Source organism: Eretmochelys imbricata, chromosome 7 (assembly GCF_965152235.1).
Source record: "Eretmochelys imbricata isolate rEreImb1 chromosome 7, rEreImb1.hap1, whole genome shotgun sequence".
Lineage (NCBI taxonomy): Eukaryota > Metazoa > Chordata > Testudines > Cheloniidae > Eretmochelys > Eretmochelys imbricata.
The window spans coordinates 104,401,370-104,426,540 of record NC_135578.1 but is presented as its reverse complement, the minus strand read 5'-3'; the positions used below and the strand labels follow the sequence as shown (position 1 = coordinate 104,426,540).

General features: G+C 40.3%; 1 protein-coding gene across 4 annotated transcripts in view; it reads right to left on the bottom strand.

Moving 5' to 3' along the window:
• The window catches only part of FAM53B (family with sequence similarity 53 member B), a 124,074-nt gene that overhangs the window by 91,693 nt on the left and 7,210 nt on the right, over positions 1-25,171 (bottom strand). The window contains exons 1-3 of one of the 4 annotated variants that reach the window (XR_013346719.1): positions 15,100-22,009; positions 14,420-14,887; positions 13,491-13,693 (exon numbers count right to left, since the gene is read on the bottom strand). The exons of 1 other annotated variant lie outside the window; for it this stretch is intronic. The gene's annotated coding sequence lies outside the window, so the exon portion shown is untranslated. Of the gene's footprint in view, positions 1-13,490; positions 13,694-14,419; positions 14,937-15,099; positions 22,010-25,171 lie in introns of those variants that run through there. 2 more of the 4 variants (XR_013346718.1, XR_013346720.1) reach the window with 2 other exon arrangements.

The following is a 25,171-nucleotide window of genomic DNA, read 5'->3' as shown; positions in this document are numbered from 1 at the left end:
ATTACGTTAGCGTGAAGTAGGACCCCTTCATTTCGCGCCCGCAGTGTCCACATGGGGAAGTTATAGTGAAGCACTTGGGTGTGCGCTGCTATTCACACCCCCGTAGTCCAAACTGCAGAGCAATGTAATAATAGGACAACAAAGCCGCAGTCTGCCCAGTTGTTACTCTGCGGCACGCTGTTCAGAACTTCACATCAATAGCAGAGATAGAACTCAAGTGCTCCTATAAATGCACAGCCTCCTAAAGCTTGAGCTAAAGAAGAACCTGCTTAACCTATACACAGTATCGGGGCTGTGACCCACAGCTGTGCACTTCTGAATCTCTCCTGTAGCAGGCAAGCTACAGAAGCACTAACTAGCACATCCCAGTGATTTACATCTCTATATTACAGCATTTTAGTATTATTTATCATATATGTATTTATATTCTGGTAGCACTTAGAGGTCCCATTCAGGGATGGGCACCCCATTGTGCTAGGCTCTGTGTAGACTGTCCCTGCCTTAAAGAGCTAACAATCTAAACCTATGACATGGGAGCAATAGATGAAGATAAACAAACAGATGTGTGGGAAGGAGGACAAAGTGACACTGAAACAATCATATTTGATATATAATGGCCTCCCTTCTGCTTAGCCACTGTCAAGTGTTTTGTAGGCAGGATCCCAAAGCACTTTGCCAACCAAATCCATATAGCACTACTAGAAATGCAGCCTGGCAAACAACCAGCACAGAGCCTGCTATGTCATAGTGGTGGGAAGGAAATTTGGGGGCCAGAACATAGAGGAAACTCCTACTGCTTACAAGTATTTTTGTTATGAAGACTAGTACATAGGCAAGGGGTGCCTAGACAAACTCTCACTGGTGTCTTGACCACTTATGTGGTATTTTATGTGATTTGCTGACTTTAATAACTGTAAAAAAACGCAAACCTTTCCTAGCCTTTCTTGGTCCTGTGAGAGAGAGGCCACTTTCTTAAAGAAAGCTGCTTTCCAATAGTCACGTAAACTTTGTGCAAATACGAGAGAAATACAAAATGCCAATCTCAAAGCTATTCTTTTCACAGGCTTATAACATTTCTGGAGTATGTAGTGTTTCTGTAATGCCACACTTGCAGCTATTTTCAGCCTATAGGAGGGGGTGGGAATCAGGTTTAAAATTAGCATTTCTACCTGTAATATCCCAGCATCTCCTTTGCTTGTGGAAACAAAGAGGAAACTTAGGAGACCCTACCCAGAATAGCTGTGGCTCTGCTGATTCATCTCCTCTTCCAGGTGATCCCCATGGAAGTCCCCACTACTATTTTATAGGGTCAAGTCTCCTAGATGTATTGTGGTTGGGCATGGAGCAGAGAATCATCTGTCTCATAAATGTCCGAACAAAGATCCATCGGCTAAAGAGATAATGCTGCCTTTGTTGCTAGGTGCTTTCTGTGCTGAGCCAGTAACCTTACAGAGACCAGTGCTTCCACATCAGCCCAACAAATGAAGGGCACTGAGCTCACTGTAGCTTTGCATCATCCTATCAATCCAGAGCCAGAGGCCTCACAAAACGCTAGGCCATCGCATATACCCCAAAAGCTTAAGGTTCTTGATCCAAAGACCTCATAAAGGCCTATTCCTTGACATCAGACCAGCAATCTAGAGGTAATCTCAGTAACCTCTAGTTACTGGTCAGTAACTTCAGAGAGTCCTCTGCCTTGACCTCTACATGTAACCAGCTGTGGGAGCTGAGCAATAACCTCACAAAGGCCGTCAAGCTGGAAGTACTCATCCAGTGACATCAGCATGGCTTGTCCCTTGACATCGGACCAGCAAGCTGCAAGTGCACATCAAGTAACCACACAGAGGCCTTTACTTCAACACAGGCCTCTAAAGGGAAAGGGGCTGAGCCAGTAACTTGACAAAGATGCACACCTTGGCTTCAGACCAGCAAGCTAGAGGTATGAGAGAGCGCTTCCAGAAGCCTGTCTCTTAATATCATCCCAACATACTAAAGTTACTGAACTAGTGACCTCAATGAGGCCTTAGCTTTGACATCAATCCAGAAAACTTGAGCACTTGGACAGTAAGCTCCCAGAGGCCTGTGCCTTGGCATCTGCACTACAAGGTAGACTACTGAGCCAATGACCTCCCCTGACATTTGACCAATAAGCTAAAGTCATTCCCCTCGGAGATTCCTCCACCTTGACATAAGCCTAGCCAGCTAAAGGAGATGAGTCAATGATACCACAAAGGCCTATGCACTGACATCAGACCACCAAACAAGCACTGTTGAGTCAGTGACATCAGAGGCCTGTCCTTGAGAAAAGGCCAGCAAGTTGAAATGGCTGAGTTAGTGACTTCACAGAGGCCTGAGCCCTGACATTAGGGATGCTGAACAAGGTACGTTGGCGTCAAACCAGCAAGGGAGTTGCTCAACAGACATTAAAGTAAGAGGGAGCTTGTGAGAGCCACAGCTCCCCGTCCTCCACTAACACAAGAAGGAGAGTTCTTTTTCCTCTCTTCTGTTGGGATTGGGGGTAAGGGAAGAGGTGCAGAGCTCCACCAGAGTTCCTCCCCTTCCTGCCTCTTCAGTGGCTGGTGAAATGAAGACTTGTTGGGTGGGAGAATCTGAAGTGGGAGCAGCAGGAGCTGGGGCCTGGCTAGGAGTTTATAGGGCTCCAAGCCTTCCTGTCAGTAGGTCGAGCAGCACCTAACTGGAGAAGAGCTGTCCAAGCTGGGATTCCCCTATCTGCCTCCCTTCTTCTGCAGGAAGATCTGTGTCCCTTCTGGTTCCCCCTCCCCTCAAGGGGGCAGAGAGGGAAAGAGGGAGAGAGAGCTGATACCAGCTGTCCATCCCTTCCAGGATGGCTCAGGGCCTGCTCGGGGACATAGATGATACCTTTCAGGTATACTTACTCTCTTGTTCTTGTTCTTTCCTGTGCCACATCCCATCCCACAAGATGGTGCAACAGTACTTAACCACGTGACATTAACACCAGTGCTGACTTACAGCCACCAGAATTGCTGAGCTCCCTCTCCAAATCTGATCTGCTTTAACCATGATCTGTGGCTGCTAGTGCTACTCAGCCAATGCCACAGCTCCAGTAGAATTTTGCAAAGTGGCCAGCCCTCCATGTGGATATCTTCTCTCTCTGCTAGACTGCAGCTTCCCTACTTCTCTGACCACCACGATCCACTGGGTTGGGAGGCCAAAGACCCTACCCATTCTGTAGCTCCATAAATCCCTCCCACTTCAGGAGACAGTCCCTGGGAAACTTCAAGATCCAGTTCACAGTAATGATTTAACTCTTTCACTGCTAATCTCTGTGCTGCCGTTACCATTCTGTAGGCATAGAGAAGAGAGAATGGTTAAACCACAGGACTTGGAATGGTGATATTTGCATTTTGGTTTTGTTCTGCCACAAACTTCCTGGGTCATCAGCGGTAAGTCATTTGATCTCTCCGTGTATCTGTTTCCCCCAACTATAAAATGGGGGTAACTATATTTCCCCTCTTTCCAGAGGTGTCATGAGGTTGAATTCAGTGTGTTTCTCAAGTGCTTTGAGATCATCAAATGGAAAGTGTTATACAAATGCAAAGTATCATTATTATTGATTATAAGTAAGAGGAAAGTTAGGATGTACAGTGCCTGGAACACTCAGCAACATTCAAACAGTTAAGCAAAGTTCCTTATTAATACGGCATGATTTCTCTACGAATAATTATCTTTCCCTAAGGTAATGATTAATGCTTCTGCAACAAGGTCCTATACACACCTAAGACTGCACTACCCAGGAGGCAGCAACAATGACAAGTTCAGGCAAAAGGACTCTTCCTTGGTTGGACATACTATGGTGTACTCTGTTCTGCGTGCCCCCAAGGCATCTTGGTCTGGCCATAAGTGAGGATTTCAGAATGTGGCAACAGTATAATAATAATAATAAGCTCCCTATGTGCAAAAAAGAGAAACCGTAGGGTCTTCTAAACTGGGTTTTAAGATCATCTGAAGTTCTCCTTCTGTTCAGGTCTCCCTCAGTTTGTCCACTCATGGGTGGTCTATTTTCAACTTGGACTCCTTTGTTTTAACTACCACTTGATGATAGATTTTTCAAAACCCTTGCCACCAAGAGAAAAGTCAAACTTTCCACTGAAATGTAATCTTTGGCTTCCCATCCTGCCTCATAACACTCCTGAGGCAAGGTGTGACCTGAGCACAGCCATGCCCTGTCATGCCCTATTTATGAAAACCAATGATACAAGAAACAGAATGTCCCTCAGGCTTTCTACCTTCTTTTTATTAACTTTTCTCTTTTTGAAGAAAGCCAGTGTATATATTTGTGTACGGTTTTCTTGTCTATTGTAGGTGTAGGCTTCAGTTTTCAATTGGGCCGATGTTTCTAAAGAGACACTTATTTAGATAAAAACCAAATATTTTAAAACAATACATTTTCCTCAGTTGCAATGAGATGAGGAGATAATATTCATACCTGGATCAAGATTAGGCTTAAGCTGAGTTTAAGGCAGAACCTGAGCTAGAGTTAGTGCTGACATCTTGTGAACTGTTCTGGTGAGATTTCATCACCAAACTGACTGAAATCTCACTAGACCAGTTAATCTCATTAGTTTTCCACCATCTTGGACTGAATCTGAAATAGATCTGGAAAAAAGGCCTCCTGCACTTTTGAGTCCAGCCATATACCAGAACCTCAGTGGTGGGTTCAGATCCAGAGATTCAGAGGAAAACCCCATTGCACCCAACTTTGAAATTCAAATGGAATCAGATGCAAGGAGCTAAATTCAGCCCTGAGGTAAGCAGGCACAACTCCACTGATTTCAGTGAAGTTCCATCCACTTACAGCACAGCTCAATTTTCCACGGCATTCCAACTTTGGCCTATTTCTATTTGCTGATAACACCTAAGTCTGTAATACTCATTTTGGGCCCTACAATCAGTTCTTGCAGGGTTCACACATTTAATCAGAACTTTCTTACTCTGCCTGTTCCCAGGTAAGCCTATCATAAGAATGCCTATCATAAGTGCACTGTCCCCACCACTTAACACACAGGAAGTAGCATGATAGTGCTGAGCAAATGAACCAAGACGTTACAAGGAACAAGCAGCTCAGAAGCAGACAGAGAAAAGACATATACAGGAGACAGACACTCCTCTTACCTCTCAGCAGCCAGGAGGAAGAAAGACTAGGCAGCACAGACTGGAGACACAGAGAGCCACTATAATCAGATTTCAGAGTAGCAGCCGTGTTAGTCTGTATTTGCAAAAAGAAAAAGAGGACTTGTGGCACCTTAGAGACTAACAAATTTATTTGAGCATAAGCTTTTGTGAGCTTGGGTCTGTGTTCACCTGTACCAATTGGTGAGGATATTATTATCAAGGCTTCCCCAGGAAAGGGGGTGTAGGGCTTGGGGGGATATTTTGGGGGAAGATGTCTCCAAGTGGTCTCTTTCCCTGTTCTTTGTTTAAATCATTTGGTGGTGACAGCATACTGTTCAAGGACAAGGCAAAGTTTGTACCTTGGGGAAGTTTTTAACCTAAGCTGGTAAGAATAAGCTTAGGGGGTCTTTCATGCAGGTCCCCACATCGGTACCCTAGAGTCTCCAAGGTGCTACAAGTACTCCTTTGCTATAATCAGAGTGCATCAAAGTGTGGTAGCCAAGTGGTCAAGGTGCTTGACTACAATCCTGGAGGTTGTGGATTTTAGTCTCACTCAATTTCACACTGACAGTCTGCTTCCAGTTCACCCAGCTGCAAAAGGGATACCTGATCCATAGGTTAGGGAAGTCAAAGGTGGCTGGAAGTGATGCTCACCACATCACTCCCATCTGTACCTGTGGCTATGGAAACTGACATGCCTAAAGCCATGTCAGCCTGATGAGCCATCTGTGGCTCAGGGAAGACTTTAATGACATAATATTACACTACAGACAGCACAATGCAATGTCACCCTAAGATTCCTTTCCAGTGGACCTTCAAGGTTGAGTAGATTACTAAAATGGAAAGACATTTCAAAATATAATTTGCATTTTTGCTGCATATTTACTTTTCATGCTTTACCCAGCTCAGACAGTGAAACGTCATGTTCTGGTTCTCCTGCACCAGCACAGTGCTATTATGTCTGGGTTTCTCCAGGCTGCATGGGAAAGTTTAGATCTCAGAACTGCTATAACCACCGAAATTTACAAAATTTTCCAAAAAAAAAGCCAACACTTCAGTTCACATTGAGTCTGTGTAAACTAGTGGTGCAGGTATACTAGCTAGGAAAGGTAAAATAAAAGCCCAAACTATAGTCCAGTTCAAGTCCCTTTCTTCAGGGCTGGCTTTATTAACACAAAGATTCAAAGATAAGAACAAAGTCTCAGAACATGCGGTAACAACCCCCAAGGTCTTCCCAGCTTTTAGCAAGCTGGGAGAAAAGCGTCACACCTTTCCCCGTAGATAACCGCTACTACAACAGCTTGTTTGCTTTTATATCCCCATCTTGATCACCCATGTGAAAGGCTCTTTTTGGACTTAAGGAGTATTTTTATGCCTTATCACAGTCTTATAAAACCCTTGCTTTCTACAAAACCAAAATTTTAGGCCTATACTGCTGGACAGTGTCCCCTTAAAACAGAAGCAGAAAAATCTCATGTTGTGGGACAATGGGAGAGAGAGTTTCATAGGGCTCCAGTGCTACATGTCATAAGGGAGGGTGTATCACTTCTCTTTAGTCTTCTTTGTGCTTGCTGTGTTTCTGTGAGTATATTGCAGTTCAGTGGCAATAGCTAAGGGCTTTCTTTTTTATAAAACTCGATGCAAATTTCATGTTTACACCCGTGATCAGTCCTTCTGGAGGCAAAGTGAATTACTTTTCTGCTCATGTTTGTTCTTTATACTCCACGACTTCTGCCAAAGGTTATTTATACCTCCTGATTTCTTAGGACTCACTTCTGCAACAGAAATGCTATGGGCAGAGTGCTACATTACGGAGAACTAATGCATAGGCAAACTCAATATGATAATGTGTCCAAATCTTCCCCTTACCTTCTTCACATTTACTTTTTGGTATAAACTATGTCCCTCCCCAACTACCACCCAGCTGAATACTATTGAAAACCACTGGTCCTATAACCATACCTAGAAATATATTGCGGACATGGTTATATCTGCCTTTAGTATTATCTCTAGCAACAGTACTAAGTTCATGGAAATTGGAAACATCAAGCAAATAATTTCCCCCATATTTACCACTTCTAAATTCAGACTGAGTGGAAGCACATGTAGTAGCCCTGACAGTTTTATAGGAGGAATCAGGGTTATCTTAAATCTGCTCTCTGGGACAATACACACAGCAACCAAGTGTTGTTCTTCGAGCAAACAGCATTATGAGAAGAAGAAACCAATATTGCTAAGTGTCACGTAAGGCCACTAGGTCTTGTGATCAAACGCCAAAACAAATGTTCATGCTGTTTGAAGATAGAGGTAACCCGTGTTGAAACTTAGAAGTGAAGCCAACACCCTACATAATTTGTATTATTTTATCAATTAACATCAATGGCCAGAAGAGTTTCTTAAGGCTAGTCTACAATTTTTTGCTGTTGATACTGTAAATTAATGGTACATTTCTCTTGTTACTGCCAAATTAATTAATGAACAAATAAATTGTTGCGCATGTCATCACACAGCAGAACCTCCTTCATGATTCAGAAATGTATTTCCTCTACCTACAATTTACTGGCCCTTCTTCATGGATCATGTCTTCGCTTGATTACAACTAGCTCTTTTCATCCACACTGCTCAAAGCAGTCTACAAAATTGGGTAGCTATTATTGTCCCCACTTTACGGATGAAGAAACTGAAGCACGAAGTGGTTCTGGTAACTAGGGAAGCCTGGCTTTACTGGCTGAAGGATAAAAAAAAGCATGAAAACATTTAAAAACCCTTCTAAAACATTTCTAAAATAGTATGTAACATATGTGGTATATATAGAATACAAGGTGGTGTGGCACAGAAGTTTTATCTGCACTCGCTTGTAATGACCTGTAAAACTTTGCCACCTGTGAGTAAAGCAGCTATCCCAAACTCATGTCAGTACAAGGATTCTGAACATGATATCAGACCGCACCATCACTGTTCTCTAGGGGAGAGATTTCTCCACGATGCAGAGGGCCAGTTAAAGGACCTCTGCACCACATAAGCCCCAAACCGGGGTGCACCAGGCATCCAATGGTGAAACATCCTCTGCATGCGGCAAAAAGCTCTCTGAGCCAGTCCCACATAGTCTTGTGTGCAAGGCCACAATAATAATAACAAAACCGTTCTCTTTTATATAACATTTGTCATCAGTAAATCTCAAAGGACTTTATACAATGAGGGTCTGGTCAACAAATCTACCTGTACACAGATCCAGTGGCATCACTACCCTGTGCAACTGTGCAGAGAGGCCATGGCCATTATTCCATCCTATAAACTGGAATGGCAGCTGCTCTGAACTCTGGCCTTGGGTTGGGGGGGGGGGTACATTCCAGCTCCCCAGCATCTGTGAACTCACCCACATAGATACCTGGGCTTTACGAAGGTGAAATGGATTTCACCCTGTATGGGAGGCAGGTAGAGAATCAGACTGATACTATAGGCAGATACTTAGATACTTTTAGATTAGATTCCATACTGATAGGAATGAATGAAAACTATGGAACAATTTTGCAACTGATATTTTGACAAAACAATACTGACAATACTTTATTCCCTCCTCTCTGCCCTTTTAGTCCTCAGAGTCCAGTTTAGCGCCCTAAGATCCCACATTTGCTCTGTCTTCTCAATCTCTTGGTCCCATGTCTTGGCCACCATCATCCTTTCAGCCAACAAGGTCAGGGGGAAGCTCCTTTCTTAGCCCCTAAGTGACATGAAGCACTCTTTTGTGTATTTGCAATAATCGAGTTGGTCAGACAAAGGTTCATTCGTGGGATTAAAAGGTAATGCCCAGTAAATGAAAGAATACCATACATTATGCCTGTAATGATTACAGTCTCAGTGCTGCTGTTCTCATTCAGGCAAATATTACTGTGGCCTCCATGGAAGTTTTGGGTATGCAAAGAATACAGCTCCAAATTCAGCAATGAAACACTAGGAAAAACCCTACAATTTATTCAAAGTTGCATCTCCTTCATCAACCACAATGAAAAGTATGGAAAAGAGGCTCCACCATAGAGATGTATTAAGCTGTAACATATTTCAGCTACTATGCCATGACTGAAGGGAGCATGACCAATACTTAATATGACGTACACATATACCACCCTGTCCTCCATACTCTCTACCCTGAAGAATGTGGGGAAGTATGTGTGCTTTACCAGCAAACACAGATTTCAAACTCTCTTGTAACAGTGACCCTCTGTACAGAACAAATTCAAAAATTACTCAGCTGCAAATAATTTATCTCTCAGTAGAAAGTCTACCATAAAATCCATTTATAAGAAGAGGATACAGAAAATCAGAAATTGATCCTTATTTTACATTTTTATATATCTCAAAAACAGTAAAATTTGATAGATTTTGGAATACAGATTGCATTTCCGCATTGATTTTTTTAATAATTTGGTTGCTAAAAAAAGTCAGTGAAAAAGCTGTGTTTAGCATAGCTGAAGTGATTGAACTAAGATTCAATTTTTGAATGAAATACTCTCATGGTGATGTTCCTTTGATTACTGCAAGAGTAAAATCAATTCAGGCATCTGTTTTGCTTTGCAAAACATATAACAGTGTCTGTTAAAAGAAAAGGAAAGAATAAATGAACCAGTCATTTTCCTTTCTGAATCAAATCTCTTTGCTCATCCTAAGAATTGCCATCCACTTCTGAATCTGTAACAAGCTTTGTGAAATTTCAAAACTTTGTGAAATGTGATGGAATAAAAATACTTAGGTCCAGAATTTGCTCTTTATGTAACTCTTGAGTTAACTCTACAGAAATCAATAGAAATACTCCAAAGCTACACTAGTGTAACTGAGAACAAATTTGGCCATTTGTGAAAAGCTTCCACATCACCATACTGCAAAATGTGACAAAATAGCTCTTTATATCCAAGTCCAACTCAAATATCTGCTTCAATAAGAAAGGGTAGGTGAGGCCAAGTCTCCAAGCTAAGTTCATCTTTTGGCAGCTACTATTTAGAAGACTGCTGAAAAGGCAACATTTTCCTTGTACCAGGGCAAGAGAGGTCAGTAAATGCAATCCAGCCGTTGCAAATAACACCACGAGTAAAGTTACAGAAAAATGAATGTGAGACATAGAAGGGAACAAGTAATTTTTACACCAGTGGCTCTCAAAGAGGAAAAGCAGTGGGGCTTCACTGTGGAAAATGCAAACCTCACTTCCACATAGCCGAAAATCACAAACTTGAAGATCATGTATGTGAACAATTACTCAGTTTGCAAATCTTATTTGACAAGTTTTAGACAATGTACAAGTTTCATTGTCCAAACCAAGTCCCCTTAGGCCAGATTCTACACCCATATTCTGACTGGCAATGGAGCCCCATATACACACAAAAATCCCCTCCCCTTTACACAGATTATAATCTCTACATGCAGCAAAACCACCGCTGAATATGGGACTCTAGGTTCAAAAGCATGCAAGCCAAACACCCTGCCCCAAAATGTCCATCCCCAACTTCTTACCTGGAATTTTGAAGGATTAGCTTTCCTTAGCATAGGAGGGTTTTCTGAAGAGTGCTTTATGTACGCAGTGCTCTGCTAGAATTTGGCCAGTATACTGAAGATTTCAGTCTCTCTTTGCTTCTATGACCAGATTCTGATACCCTTACCCGTGCTCACTAGTCCATTACTCAGTAAATGGTTCTGCTGAAGTCAGCGGGACCTCTTTTGGCATGAGGTGTTTTTACATCACACATAAGGGTGTCAGAATCAGGCACATACTCTTCAAAGTATAGCAGGTATGTCATCAGAGGACGGCATAAGCACAGACAGAGCTGTGCAACACAAAAAAAATTCCCAGTTCCAAGTCATCCTGTAGATTTAAAACAAAAATTAGAAGTCAACCAGCATTCTCACAGGAATCCAAATTGCTCCAGAAAATTTGTATGGGACAGTAGTTATGTGCTGAAAGGCATAATTAAAGCTATAAATATTGTGTAATACTTCTGCCCAGTCAGGGGAGACTGTCCATGTGATAACAGCCATACTTCCCTAGAAGGTTTCAAACAAAACTGGAAGGCTGACTAAATATTAATAGAAAGAGATTCTGATAAGAATGGAGATATTAAAGGCTACAGTTCAAATCGATCCTCATTCTGTGCAATTTAGATATCTCAGAATCAGCATCTGAAATGATAGAGGTCTATATTCACTTTGATGTTTACTTCATTTTTTTTTCTATTTTGGAAAACCCTGTATGTTTAAAGTTTATTCTAATAATTATTTGACATGTGGTCTCATTTCCTCAATCTTTCAGGAAATAATTTAACTTCTGTAGTGGAGACGATAGGGGCTCAGTTCTGTGTATTCTGCCCCCTTTCTAGAGTAATTTAGGTCTGTTTCTGACACTCTGCAAAATAATTGATGAAGAATGTTTTCATTTAGGAGGAGAAAATCTACACAGCACAATAAAACATCCCTACCACCATTCTGGGGCCGAGAAGAGTATTTTACATCACACAAGCCCAAGCTGTATCAGTCTTAGGCCATATCTACACTACTGGTTAAACCAGCACTGCTCTGATCAATGCAGCGGTGTCAATTTAGCAGGTCTGGTGAAGACACTCTAAGTCGATGGGAGGGCACTCTCCCATTAACATAGCACGGTGTAGACATCTCTGTAAGGCAACCTACATTACATCGACTTCAGTTACATAACTTATGTAACTGAACCACCATAATTTAGATCAACTTACAGAGTTAGTGTAGACCAGCCCTTAGATTCTCCATCTGTAAAATGGCTATAATACTTATCTACCTCACAAGGCATATTGCAAGGCTTGATTAATATTTGTAAAGTTCATTGAGACTGACTCAAATTCATAGTAGTCAATGAGAGTCTTTTCACTAACTTCCAAGGGCTTTGGATCTGGCCTCTGGAGAGCCTTGGATAAAAGATGAAAGGTAACGGGCAAGGATAAAGGATTGTTATAAATCTTTTCCCAACCCCAGTTCCAACTGTCTCCTAAACACTTTTCTAATTCATTTTACCTCATGACTTATTGTGTGTTTGGTCATTTATCTGAATCTGTTTAGATGGAAAAGCTATGTTAAGGAAAAAGTAAAGTTTATAAAAAATATAGTAACCTATTACACCCAAATCTAGGATTTAGTTGTAATATTTATAGTAGGGGAACCACAATCCTCCTGCCATTTCATTACAGTTCAGCATGTAGCTCTTTGCCAAGAAACAAGACACTACTTCTTTCTATGATAAGAGGCGACACTCCTTTCCACAGCATTCCTCTTCAACTTAACCATGGAGAACAGTGATTCAGCCTCACCACCATAAAGGGAACTGATATAACACAGGTAGCTGTCAAGTGTTGCGAAAGATTTCAATAAATAAAAAAGAACCACTTTAATTGTGTAGAGAGGAACAATTCTATCATGAGAATATAATTTTGTCTTGACTTAATGGTTCAGCCATAAAAAAAAAAAGCAGGACTATGAAGTCTCCCAGTTTTCCTGCCAGTGGCAGCGACACCATAACGTTTTGCTTGGCTAACAAGATAAAGATACACTTTCACAATTAATAAGTAAAAGACTTGCCTTGATTTAACACTTAAACTACACATATAACAAAGGGCAAAGTAATAAATGTTGGTGTTTAAGAAGACAGAAGCTCTGCAGCTGTGCTTGGCTCTCTAACCCACATGATCTCTTCATTTATGTTTAACATCTTAATGAAGGAGAGAGGTTCTCTTCAAAGAAACCCGTATCACTCAAGTGGGGAGGATAATTGCCAGTACAGGATAGTTCTAGACTAAGCGGTTGTCCTCTACAGCTATGCTAATGACAGCGATAGGCAGAGCCAAAGATTTATTGTTATAGTTCTGCAAGCACACCTTCAAACGAGCTGCACTGTAAATAGAACGCATGGCAGCTTTCAGTTATTAGGAATGACCACGTGCAACCCCACTTGTGAGTTCCATGATTATCCCTAAATCGCAAGAACAACAACTGTTACCCACAATCACATATAAATAACTAAAGCAAGTAGAGATGGGCCTGAACCAAGTCCTGGTCCCAAACACCCCTGCACTTGGAGCGAGCAGATATCAAAATGCAAACCTTCAAATGCAAAATGCCTTCAAATTTTGCAAACAGCCCTGATCTTTATAATGAGCCAAACACAAAACCTTAAATACAAATATCCCCAAAGGCTGGGAGAGTCTGAAATCTAAACGCAGACCCAGATCTGAATATTTTGGTTGGAGCCCATCTCTAGGTACAAATTTAAACAGAAAGAATTAAGAGTAATTAAAGGAAAATGATACACCATCTGGTCAGTGAAAAACAACATCAGTTTATTGTCCCCTTGCTCTTAAGGAATAGGAGTGGCAGGGGAAAGACTCCCTTACAAACAAACAGCGGAAAGGGATAGAGAGAAATGACAGGAGAGGGTCAGAGGTGGTTTGTCCAAGTCATCTCAGTTGCTGTTCCTTCTCAGATTAAGGATGTTGTGCTGGCAGTGCTTTTGCATTTTCCTTCTTGGCAACTGAAAGGGGAAAAAAGAGCAAAATTAGTAACTGCAAGCAGCAAATACCAACTGATGGATAAGAACCCAGCAAACTAGAAGAGTGTTGGGCTGCTACTCAGAGGTGGCAGCTATGCTTTCTAATTGACTAGACCATGAGGATCATGGACTCCTGCAAATATCTGATTTGCTATGTGATACTGACACAGAAACAGTGAAAGGAGACATGGGAAAACCCACTGATGGCTTTGATACCACCATTCAGGCTGCACGAAACTTCTTGTGGAGGACCATGATAATGGCACAAAAAGAATCACTCATATCTTAAGCCACTGGGAGATCTCAACTTAAAGTGCAGTTATGGTCAGAAAAATGATTGTAAAAAGGCACCTTCTTACTGAACAGACCTGTATTCAGAGTCTGGTTTATTCACTTTGGTGACAAAAATAAGATTTTACCACTTTTTACTCCCAGTAACACTTCAGAGCCAATACAGCTATGGGAGAGTGAGCAGATTCCGTTCCAAGGGCATCATCTACAGAACTGTTTCGGCTGCAGACTCTTAATTACTAAGGATGCTGCACAAGCCAGGAAGAATGCAGCTTGACTTTGACTTCCCATATTGAGCTGGCAAATAGAAAAACTTTTTTCCCATAAACAGAATAAATATGATATAGAGCCATTGAGAAACACTTTTCAAAGCATAGGCACACTTCAAATATTACTTAAACCCATATCAATGCCTACCTTTGTGAAATGATGTCCATCTACTTACAGCCAGTCAATAATGCTCCAAAGGCAGAGAGTTCTTGGTGGACTCAGGACTTGCTTGCTCAGAGTTCTTGATGATTTATAGGAAGGAGTTTGTCTTGAGGAAAGCTTAAGCTGCAAAACTATACCTCAGAATGCAGGTGTTCCCTATAACAATGCCAAAGTGTCAGTGGTGATCACCAGAGAGGGACTGGATGGACTGAGTACTAGTGAAATTCACCTGCACCACCAGAGAATACAGCCTTTCACAGGACAAGTTAGGACAATGTTGGCAAGCCAGATTCTTCTGTTTTCTTAAGGCTGAACCTGGATAGGCAGAGCTCTCCTGGCATTGTTGACTTAGTGACAAGGCGACATTAAGATCATAGAGTCTGGTGTAAAGCCTAGAAAAATGATTAGTCAGGAAAGTTCTAAAGTTCAAATGGCTCAGATGAACTAAGTAGACTGAATGATCTGAAAAAAGAAAAGGAGTATTTGTGGCACCTTAGAGACTAACCAATTTATTTGAGCATGAGCTTTCGTGAGCTACAGCTCACTTCATCGGATGCTGTAGCTCACGAAAGCTTATGCTTAAATAAATTGGTTAGTCTCTAAGGTGCCACAAGTACTCCTTTTCTTTTTGCAAATACAAACTAACACGGCTGTTACTCTGAAACCTGAATGATCTGAGTTTCTCAAACCTAGTGACCTATGAAGTATGTCATCTAGGCACAACAAGCATGCAAAACCCATTATTTAGTATAGATTCCATTACAGATCCCATCAGTATGGTTACAATCCGTAGGGCTGGAGACAGTTCAAAAATCTTAACTGCCATTGTCATAATTTGTGTTATTGGGCAATCTTTGTTAATAAATAACCTGAACAGGCGAATGTTCTCAGTGACACTTTCCACTGCTGAGGTGTTAGCTTAGAGCTTTCCATTAGTCTACTGGTTGAAAAGCCTCAGAAAACACACAGATATAGAAAGAACCACCCCTTTCAAAAACCAGGGTTTTAAGCTACTCATCCACCCAAGGAAAATATTTGAAGAACAAGGCTGCCTAGAATGACTCTGTGCTGAGAGAAATTATCTAAATCTAAAGGTGGAAGGAAATGATGTAGCTATTCATTTGAAGCAAGCCAGATAAAGTGTCACGCAGTTGAGCTAATATGCCATAATAAAGTTTGATAAAAGGTCAAACGCATCAATTACAATAATATATACATCTTTGTTCTGATACCACACAGCTGGCATAGGGCAGCTGGGTCTTATGTTTACGGTAGTAGTGGAGTGCTGGAGAAGGTCTGGTGTTTTCTTTTCAGGGAACCATAGAATGAAAACTAGCTATACCTCTTATTAGTACATTTCAGTAATTTAAGAGGGACATTGGTGTGTTGATTATTTAGTGTTAACATCTCACTGGCCCCACCCAGGTACTGGAGCTGAAGTTAGATTCCTGATGAGATACGTGGGTGAAGCTCACACACATGTTGGTATATTTGTTTTAGCCTGCTGGCTCAAAATAACCAGCACTGCAAAGTGTTATACAATGGAGGCTTTCTTTGCAACTTGAAAAGAATAGGGGCTTGCTTTTTTTAATGCTATTCTAGTTTCTTTAGAATATATAGATTCTCTGTGCCTATGGCTTTTGAGTACCTTACATTGACTGACTAAGGGCCCTTGCAGTGGACTGAAATAGGCCTTAGACAGAATTATAACAGTGGATGTTATTCCATGCACACATTCCCAAAGAACCCACTGATCTTAGGCAACTGAGCCACTACAGTGCCAACTGGTTAAGGAATACAGTAGCCCCTCAGAGTTACGAACACCTTGGCAAAGGAGGTTGTTCGTAACTCTGAAATGTTCATAACTCTGAACAAAACATTACAGTTGTTCTTTCAAAAGTTTACAGCTGAACATTGACTTAATACAGCTTTGAAACTTTACTATGCAGAAGAAAAATGCTTCTTTTAAGAATCTTCATTTAAATGAAACAAGCACTGAAACAGGTTCCTTACCTTGCCAAATCTTTTTTTTTAACTTTCCCTTTATTTTTTTAGAACAGTCCTGTACTGTATTTGCTATTATCTCTGCTGCTGCCTGATTGCTGCCTGATTGCGTCCTTCCGGTTCCAAGTGAGGTGTGTGGCTGACCAGTCAGTTCGTAACTCTGAGGTTCTACTGTAGTTGTTACAGTTAGGTTGCTCTGATTCCCCCTGCAGAGGTGCTAATGTCTGGACAGTTATTCCCTTCTGTATGGTAATGAGCAGTGTAAGTGGCTGGCTCCACTTGGATTTCATCTCACGCTTGCAAATGGCTGATGCCACTCAGGACTCTCCAGAATTCTGGAACTAGATTTTGGAACCTGTACCTTACATAAATCTCTTTAACGAATGAGAAGCCAAACTTCTGTGAGTTGTCTGAGTTAGTGTGAATTTGGCAGACTGAACAACAAACTTGTGGAGCCCGGCAGCCTTTAAATTTCTTTGTTTTCCTCAGGTTCATTAAACACACAACAATCTGTTACCAGATGATGGTTCCTATATGTGGAAGCTTCAAAGGAACCAATTTTGATAGGTCCAGTGGAAATATGGAAATACTGTACAGAGAGGGGGGAAGGGAACTCTCCTTCCTGTTCTTCACAATTCATCAGTGCAAAGGGACACACTAGTTGCATTCACTATGCTAAATTAAGGAAGCTTTGGAGGGAAGTGCTCAAGCAATTTCCTTTAGCTATTGCCAACTACACTACAATGCTCAGCTCTAAATTTGGAACATCAGAGTATCCATCAGAGCTGATGGAACTTTGTGAAGCTTCAACAGGGATGGGATGTAAGGGAGTGAGAGGATGAAAAGACAGATAGGACATATGTGTTAATATGACCCACCATCTGAGCTATGTGGACAGACTGGATGCAGATGCCTTCATAAGTCAAGAGCAAATGAGCATGACAACATTACTTATATCTTCAAAAGTTTCTCAGGTCTTTGGGTAATGAGGAAAATCTAAGGGTCACAAGTAATTCCACTAATTTCAGTCAGACTACTTGAGAAGTAAGGCACTACACAGTGAGAGTAAGACTGGCAGAATTTGACTTGTTATTTTAATGAGACTCACAGAGTAAGACTACCCTATATGAATAAAAGTGGCAGAATCTGTCTATTCAGGAGTGGTTTAATTTTGTGACGAGTTATAGTAGCTGTTGCTTCAGCCTGTCCATGTTTTCTCACATAAAGTCTTCCTCTTTGAAGAAGTCAAAGCAACATCCTGCCATGACTGTCCTTTGAATCAAAGCCAAGTAGCACCTAAAGAAGCTGCTTTCTTGAAAACCGTTCTAGTGAGATATATTTGGGGGTCTAGTATTTATGTGTATAGTTTCACTTGCATTTTAACACCTCAGGGAGCCATTTATGGGGGTGAAATAATACAAAATCTGGTATTCTCATAGGTTTCAGAGTAACAGCTGTGTTAGTCTGTATTCGCAAAAAGAAAAGGAGTACTTGTGGCACCTTAGAGACTAACCAATTTATTTAAGCATAAGCTTTCGTGAGCTACAGCTCACTTCATCGGATGCATACTGTGGAAAGTACAGAAGAACTTTTTATACACACAAACCATGAAAAAATGGGTGTTTACCACTCTCATAGTATCATTCTCATAGTATTTCAGTTCCTGGAGGGTAGAAACAGCAGGAGACTAGAACTCTTATAATTCTGAACCTATAAGGGGCTCCCTGAGGGCCACATTGGGGAACTCGTATTCACACATACTCCAATGAATAGCTCCCCTAAACTGCTGAGATTACTCATATGAGCAAGTGTGCCCCAACAAAGTAAAGCAATCTAATCTGCCTCTGAAGTATTAGAAAGAGATACTGAAAAGCAAACACAAATGAAATATCTGCTTGTATTCAGGCTGAACCAAGCACCTTATTTTCAGCTTTCTTCAAATGCTGCCTCTGAGATACTGCTCAATTCCCTTCAGTGTTGAGTCATTTAGAATTGCATGCACATCCACGAAAAAGAAAATCTGCATTTTCCCATTGATACCCCCAACAGCAAGCTGACTTTGTAGTATTTGCTAGGGAATAATTATCTACTTATGGTATTCAAAAATAATTATTCTGAAGTCTATATTAACATCAAGTCAGAATGAAGTTAAGGCTCAGGCTGAAGTTTATTTTAGTCCATAATTTCTCAACCTTCTTTCATACTCCAGCCTTCTCTTGGTGGCTTCTATCCCCTCTCACTTCTGAGCGGTTTTGAGGAAAGAAGACTGTGGTAGCAAGGCTGTGGTGGCATGAAGTGAGGCAGCAGCTTCCACAAGTGCTTCTAGCCATCTCCACAGACAGAACATCTACTTCATTTCTTGCTTACCTCCATCCACACTCCCTCCTGCTCCATAAAAATCAGGAAGTGAAACGGACTCCTCAGTGCTCACATATGCAGCAGAGAAATAGGAAGAACAAAAGTGAGAAGTTTCAGTCCATTTTGAGCCATGATTTTTAACTAAGGGCTCCCAGGAGCCTCGTCCAGCATATCTCCGATCTCACCACAGTTCTCTTCCGAAGCAACATCTTGAGAAGAACTGAACCAATGCTGAATCCTGACAGCTTCAAAGCTGATGACAGTCCCTGTGCTATTTGGATAAACAACTGTGCCAGCTGTTTTGTCAGTGCACAACAATGAATGATTCCTCAGTACAAACACAGAAACTAGAAAACTCATCCCTGTTATACGGGAAAATCCATATCAACATGTTGCATGGGCTAATTTACAGTACTGCCAACTCCAAGTGTTTGAAAATCATGAATTAGGCTGCCCAAAATCATGAGATTGGTTTAAAAATCATTAGATTTGTTTTTTAAATGTTGGGTTCTTTCCCTTTGTCTACTGGTTTCTGAGCCTTTAGGGAGCATTTGCTTCACATTTTCAAGCATTCCTTGGCAACCATGCCTCGGCTCATAATGCATTTCTTTGCATGAGAAGCTCAGCTTTCATTTAAAATCTCTTGATTCCAGCAGTTGGGGATTTATGAAACACACATTGCGAGAGTTGGCAATACTGTAATTACCTAATATTACTTGATTAACGTACATCAACCCCTTTTTAGAAACATCAACATTTGCATGTATTTCCTTCCAATGAAAGGACAAACCAAAGGTCTATGATCAGATACTGGTAACCATTTCTTGGCTTCTTTGTGAATTTAAAGAAACCCTCTCAGAATTGTGTGCGTGACTGGGTTGTCCAATGCAAAAAGACTCACTTATAAGCTCTACTGGACATTTAAAACTTGGCTTCTTCTGGCCTGGTGAGGCACTTTATTCCATCCCTCCCATGAAATCCTGGTGTTGCACTTCCACCCCTTGGTACAACCCTCTTTAGGTTCTGTAGCTACTTGATGTTAATTGATTTATGTTTCATTTCATTTTAGTCCCATAAAACACTTTTACTATTATGATTCTCTATTAAAGGGGCCTCCTTTTGCTTAGAAAAGCATGAGAAAGAAAAATGAATGTTTCTGACTCTCTTTCAAGATAATAAAAGTTGACTCAGTGCTATAGTATCTCCTGGATGGGATTTTGTTATCTGAATATCAGAAGACCTGTTTCTCTAAATGGGTATACTCAATGTTAGACATCTTTCCTCCTTTTTAAAAAATGGGCCAGTATAAACTAGCACAGCTCCATTGAGAGCCAGCTAGCAGCAGCTGAGGATGTGTTTCAATCAATCTTCAGTCATAGAAAAAGTAAATAATATTCTGCCTTCAATAAAATCATGCAATTCTCATTAGCAACAGTAGGAATTATTGCATATCAAAGGGTTCCCTAATTAGTTCTCTTGCTAGAGAGATTATCTCATTTGATAAGATCTTTTATGTTCTGCACCTATTCAGGGCAGGGAACTTGTCTCCTCACATATATGTAAAAGAGCATGCACACCTTTGGCATCACATTAGTAAATAATAACAATAGTAAGTAATAGAAAAACGATGTATTTATTACAGGAAAAAGTCTATGCAAAATGCACACTGTACTGATTTTTTAACAACTGTAAATGCTGGTATTGTATACACTACTGAAAATATCTGCAAAGTATTTTGAGATCCCTAAGGACGAAAACTACTTAAAAATTGTACAGATATTATTCTGAAATGTTAGAACACAGTTACATGACCAAAATATGACTTTTCTATCACATTAGGTGTCACAAGTTACATCAGGTGTAAAGGATTAATAAAGTTTCCATTCATCAATTATGTAAATTAAAAGCTGTTGTGTGGGTGAAACTGATGATTGGCTCAATGATGACAAACCCAATAATTTAAAACACTAGAGCTAATTCTGTTCTTACATCAAACCGTGCTTTATCTCTCCTACTCCAGTTTTAAACAGAGCAGAAATCCATCTACCCACAGTCCTCTTGTTTTCTGCAAACATTTGGACTACCCATCTCCAACAGGGTGCCCAATTCATACTGTGCAACAGGTGTAAGATGATTTCACTCTTCTCTTGAGTGCTTCCTTATTAATTAGCTTTTAGCATGTATCTGCTGCCAATTAATACAAGAGAGAGTTTTCTAGTGGTCACATTTTTGTAGGTTAGACGGTCAATATGAGGCGTATGCATGGAAAAACTAACAGCATATAGTATTAAAAGAGAAGAAGACACTGAGTTCATGCCAAAGTCAGTGCCTGCTCTCCATAGATAGAATGGAAAATGGTACAGTTCTTAAGAACTAAGGTGATAGGATTCTTATAAATATCAAAGAATAGATAGTTAATGTTTTTTGCTTTTAGAAGATAGTCCGTGGGCCCAATCTTAAAGTTTTACTCAGTCACAACTTGGACAAACTCCAGCTGGGAAGAACTGAGTAAGGACATCAGGATTTGCCCTTGATGAGCACAAACAGACAGTATGAAGTTAGTGTGGAAAATGGCTGGTGGTGACAGAACTTCCAGGGTTTCTTCAATAACTGAAAACTATTCTGTCAATGTGACAGACTCACTTCCCTTTGCAGTGCTTTACACCATGCCTTATAACTGAGATATCCTTAAAAAGGAATAAAGCTCAACTTAATACTGCCTAATTAGTTTGAATTTACATGCTGAGAAGCAGTGTGTTCCAGTGAAGTCAATGGGACTACTTGTGTAAGTGCTACTAACCATGAGTAAGGTTTGAAAAATCAGACCCTCTGTCTGTAATTTGGACTTTCATTTCAGTTCTAACATTATTATTTTAAAGTCTGTGATCTTATTGTGTCTGTGAATTACACCATTGTCACACTACACAAGAGGCGTGCACCCAGCTAAAACAATAGTTTGCATATAATAAGGGTACTAGCAATCCAATCAATCACATAAAAGAGTTTGAATTTTAAAAATGAAGTTAAAAATACTTAATTTGTCAAAACATATAAGAGTATGTATTATATTCATGGAATGGCTTGGGAAGTCTTAGGATAAATTTGTTTCCAAAGAATTCAGCATTATTAAATTGCTCACTTCAATACATATATATATAGACAAAGAGCAGATCTACTACATGTAAGTAATGTACATTCATTTAGTTTCATGGGTTTATAGCCAGAGTAGTTAATTTGTATAGAGATCTAGGGCCTGCACCAGCAGCCACTGAAATCAATGACAAAACTGCCTTTCACTTCTGTGGAAACAAGATCGCATCTATAGTCTGAATTATTTAGCCAATGTTTAGCCTTCTAGATAGCAAGTATGAAAAATGTTTGCAATTTTACCCAGTCTCTGCCCCCTCCTGACCTGTATCCAATAATAACAATTTATCCAAAACCTCTATGGGAAAAGTAATTTTGACCAACAGCATACACAATGAGCAACAGAAACTGTGGGTGAATAAGTTTTTCCATATTAATCTATCAGTAATTTTAAATCTTCTTTAAACATGATCCTTTCATTGTGCAAAACACTCTCTACTGCATTATATTTCAATTATAACACAACTGATATTTCAATAAATGGATTATCTTTTCTAGGTTAATGGAGATGCTACCAAAGACTAATGTAGATTTTTCTTTTAAAGCTTTCTGTGTCTTCCTAATTGTAATGGATTTTCAGTTCTTGCACTTGATGGTATGTTTTGACATATATTTAATTGTATTAAAATTTGCCCCTTCAAAAATGTTATATGATATTGTTTTTTAATGGCTGTGGCAAAAAAAAAAAACCCATAATTGGTTTTAGTAGCATACACTTAAAGTGACTTCATGACATGTATGACTATTATCAACACAGAAGGTTTGATAATAGGCTTCAATGCTACTAAGGTTATCACACAAATATAAAACCTAGACCATTCAAAAGTATTGTCGCTTTTAGCATATCATTGTGACACAAGAAATGGCTAGAGCACCCAGCCTTGCTCAACTGTTAGATAACATCCCAAAGAAATATATAATAAAGAGCACATTTTGTACCTAAAGCTTTACATCCATAGCACTTTTGCAAAGATTGGTAAGTATTATTATTCCTATTTCATAGCTGAAGCAACTAAGGCACAGAGAGGAAAAATGACTTGCCCATGGTCACACAGTTAGTTAGTGATAAAGCTGGGACTAGAACCCAGGTCTCTTGACCCCAAGTGCCATGCTCTAACCATTAGATCACCATGCCTCCCTATTAAAAGCTATCCTATAAAACACATCGGAATGCATCCGATGAAGTGAGCTGTAGCTCACAAAAGCTTATGCTCAAATAAATTTGTTAGTCTCTAAGGTGCCACAAGTACTCCTTTTCTTTTTTCTATAAAACACTACCGCTGTCTACAGGGAGAAATCTCTCTGCTCCTACCAAACCATATTATAGAACTCCTGATTATATCAGACATATTGCCACTCAAGAAATTTTTACAGAAGCGAGCAGAAACAACCTGTTGGCGTGTGAGTGGAGTATACAATATGTGCTATGTGAAATAAATGAGATAGATACCTCAAATTTTTACCAAATTTAAAACCAGTTTTCATAATAACATCACCATGAGGAGAATCAATGTAGAAGAACAGCAGGCCGCAACACAATTTGACATTTCAAAATAGCTAGCACCAGTGCTGATTTAAAAACTAAAAAACTGAACTCTGAAAGATGAGTTGGACTAGTTTCATCATTTCTTCTCCACAACTCTAAACCTAAAACTAGAAATCCTAAATATAATGTAGAAGGTTGCCCTGGTGATGACCAAAGAGACTCTGTGAGTGTTTCCCATAATGTGTAAGTTAGGGACAGTCTAAATAAAATAGGACCATAGGCCTTGATCCACACGCAGAACAAAGGCAAAACATGGCCACATAACTAGGCTACTGGAGATGTGCATTACAGACACAAAACAAAAGATCTCTTAAAGTGACTTTCTGATCTTTAGGATCTTTAGAACCAGAGCTGGAACTAAGAAGCCTTTCATGATGGAGATGCCCTAGTTATGGCAACTGAATTCCAACACAGAAATACTGCAAACACATCAAAAGGCCACTTCAAAGCAATCGTGTTGTGATTGGTTGACCTGTTGGAGTTGCTTTATACCACTCCACTGGCACAAGGGAATCCTCAGGTGGTTTAGAGTTGGCATAGCATCTCCTATACCATACACACACACACATACATTTCGGCTACTGACTAAAGAGGCATAGCTGGGTTTCCAGTTCACCTGGCTGTTCCTCAGCTGTGGGGCTTCTGACAGCCAGCACAAATGAGTCTGCTTTTCATTTATACTGGAGAGTGGATGGATGCCTGGAAGGCCACAGATCAAGAAGACTGAGGCAAAATAGTCATTAAATGCCTAGGCTTTCTTGATATCCTCCATTATTAGCATGCCTACCCCACTAAGTAGAGGACCTACACTTTCCTTCATCTTTCTTTTGCTCCATATGTATTTAAAAACCTCTTCTTATTGCATTGTATGTCCCTTGGTATGTCTAACTCATTTTGTGCTTTAGCCTTTCTACATTTTGTCCCTACATGCTTGTGCTATTCTCTTGTACTTCTCCTTAGCATTTTGGTGCTTTGATGCAAATTTAGTGCAACGGAAAGGTACCTGACTGACCCCTGTGGAGACTGAAGTCCTCCTATCTTACATCACAAGCAATCGCAAGGTTTGCTTCCCCACAGGACTCCAATAATGTGCTTTAAGTCTGACCTGGAAGGATATTATATTTAGGGGTAAAAGGATAGCTCTACCTTCACACCCAGCCAATTCTCAGCTCCTTCACTGAGACTGTCAACAAAGTTGCTGATTTATACCAGTTCTGCTCACTTTTGTGACTTCAATCACCAAACCTCATTTCTCATCTGCCATAAAATAACCATCATAAAGACTTCTGGTCATTTCCAATTAAGCTGGTTTTGAACTGGCAACCAAGAAAATTGGTAAATTTTTAAACTGCTATATCAACATCTGCCAAATTCCATTTCTAACAAAGCCTCGTATTTGTAAAGCTATGGCACAAATGACAAACTCTTTTTGTTCACTTCATTCCAGTACCTACAGCACAGTATAATTTAAAAAGTGCTAAACCTTTGGCTGTGAAAAGCAAACTTTATGGCCAACTTCAATGAAAATAGGGAATTACGTAACCCAAGGGATGACTCAAATGGGCTGCAGTACAGCAACACCGATGCTACTGTTATATTTAATTTTCTGAAAGCAAAAACCATGACCAAGGTTTGCTTGGGCCCTTTTTGGTACAATGAACAAAATGAGCACAGCGGATTTT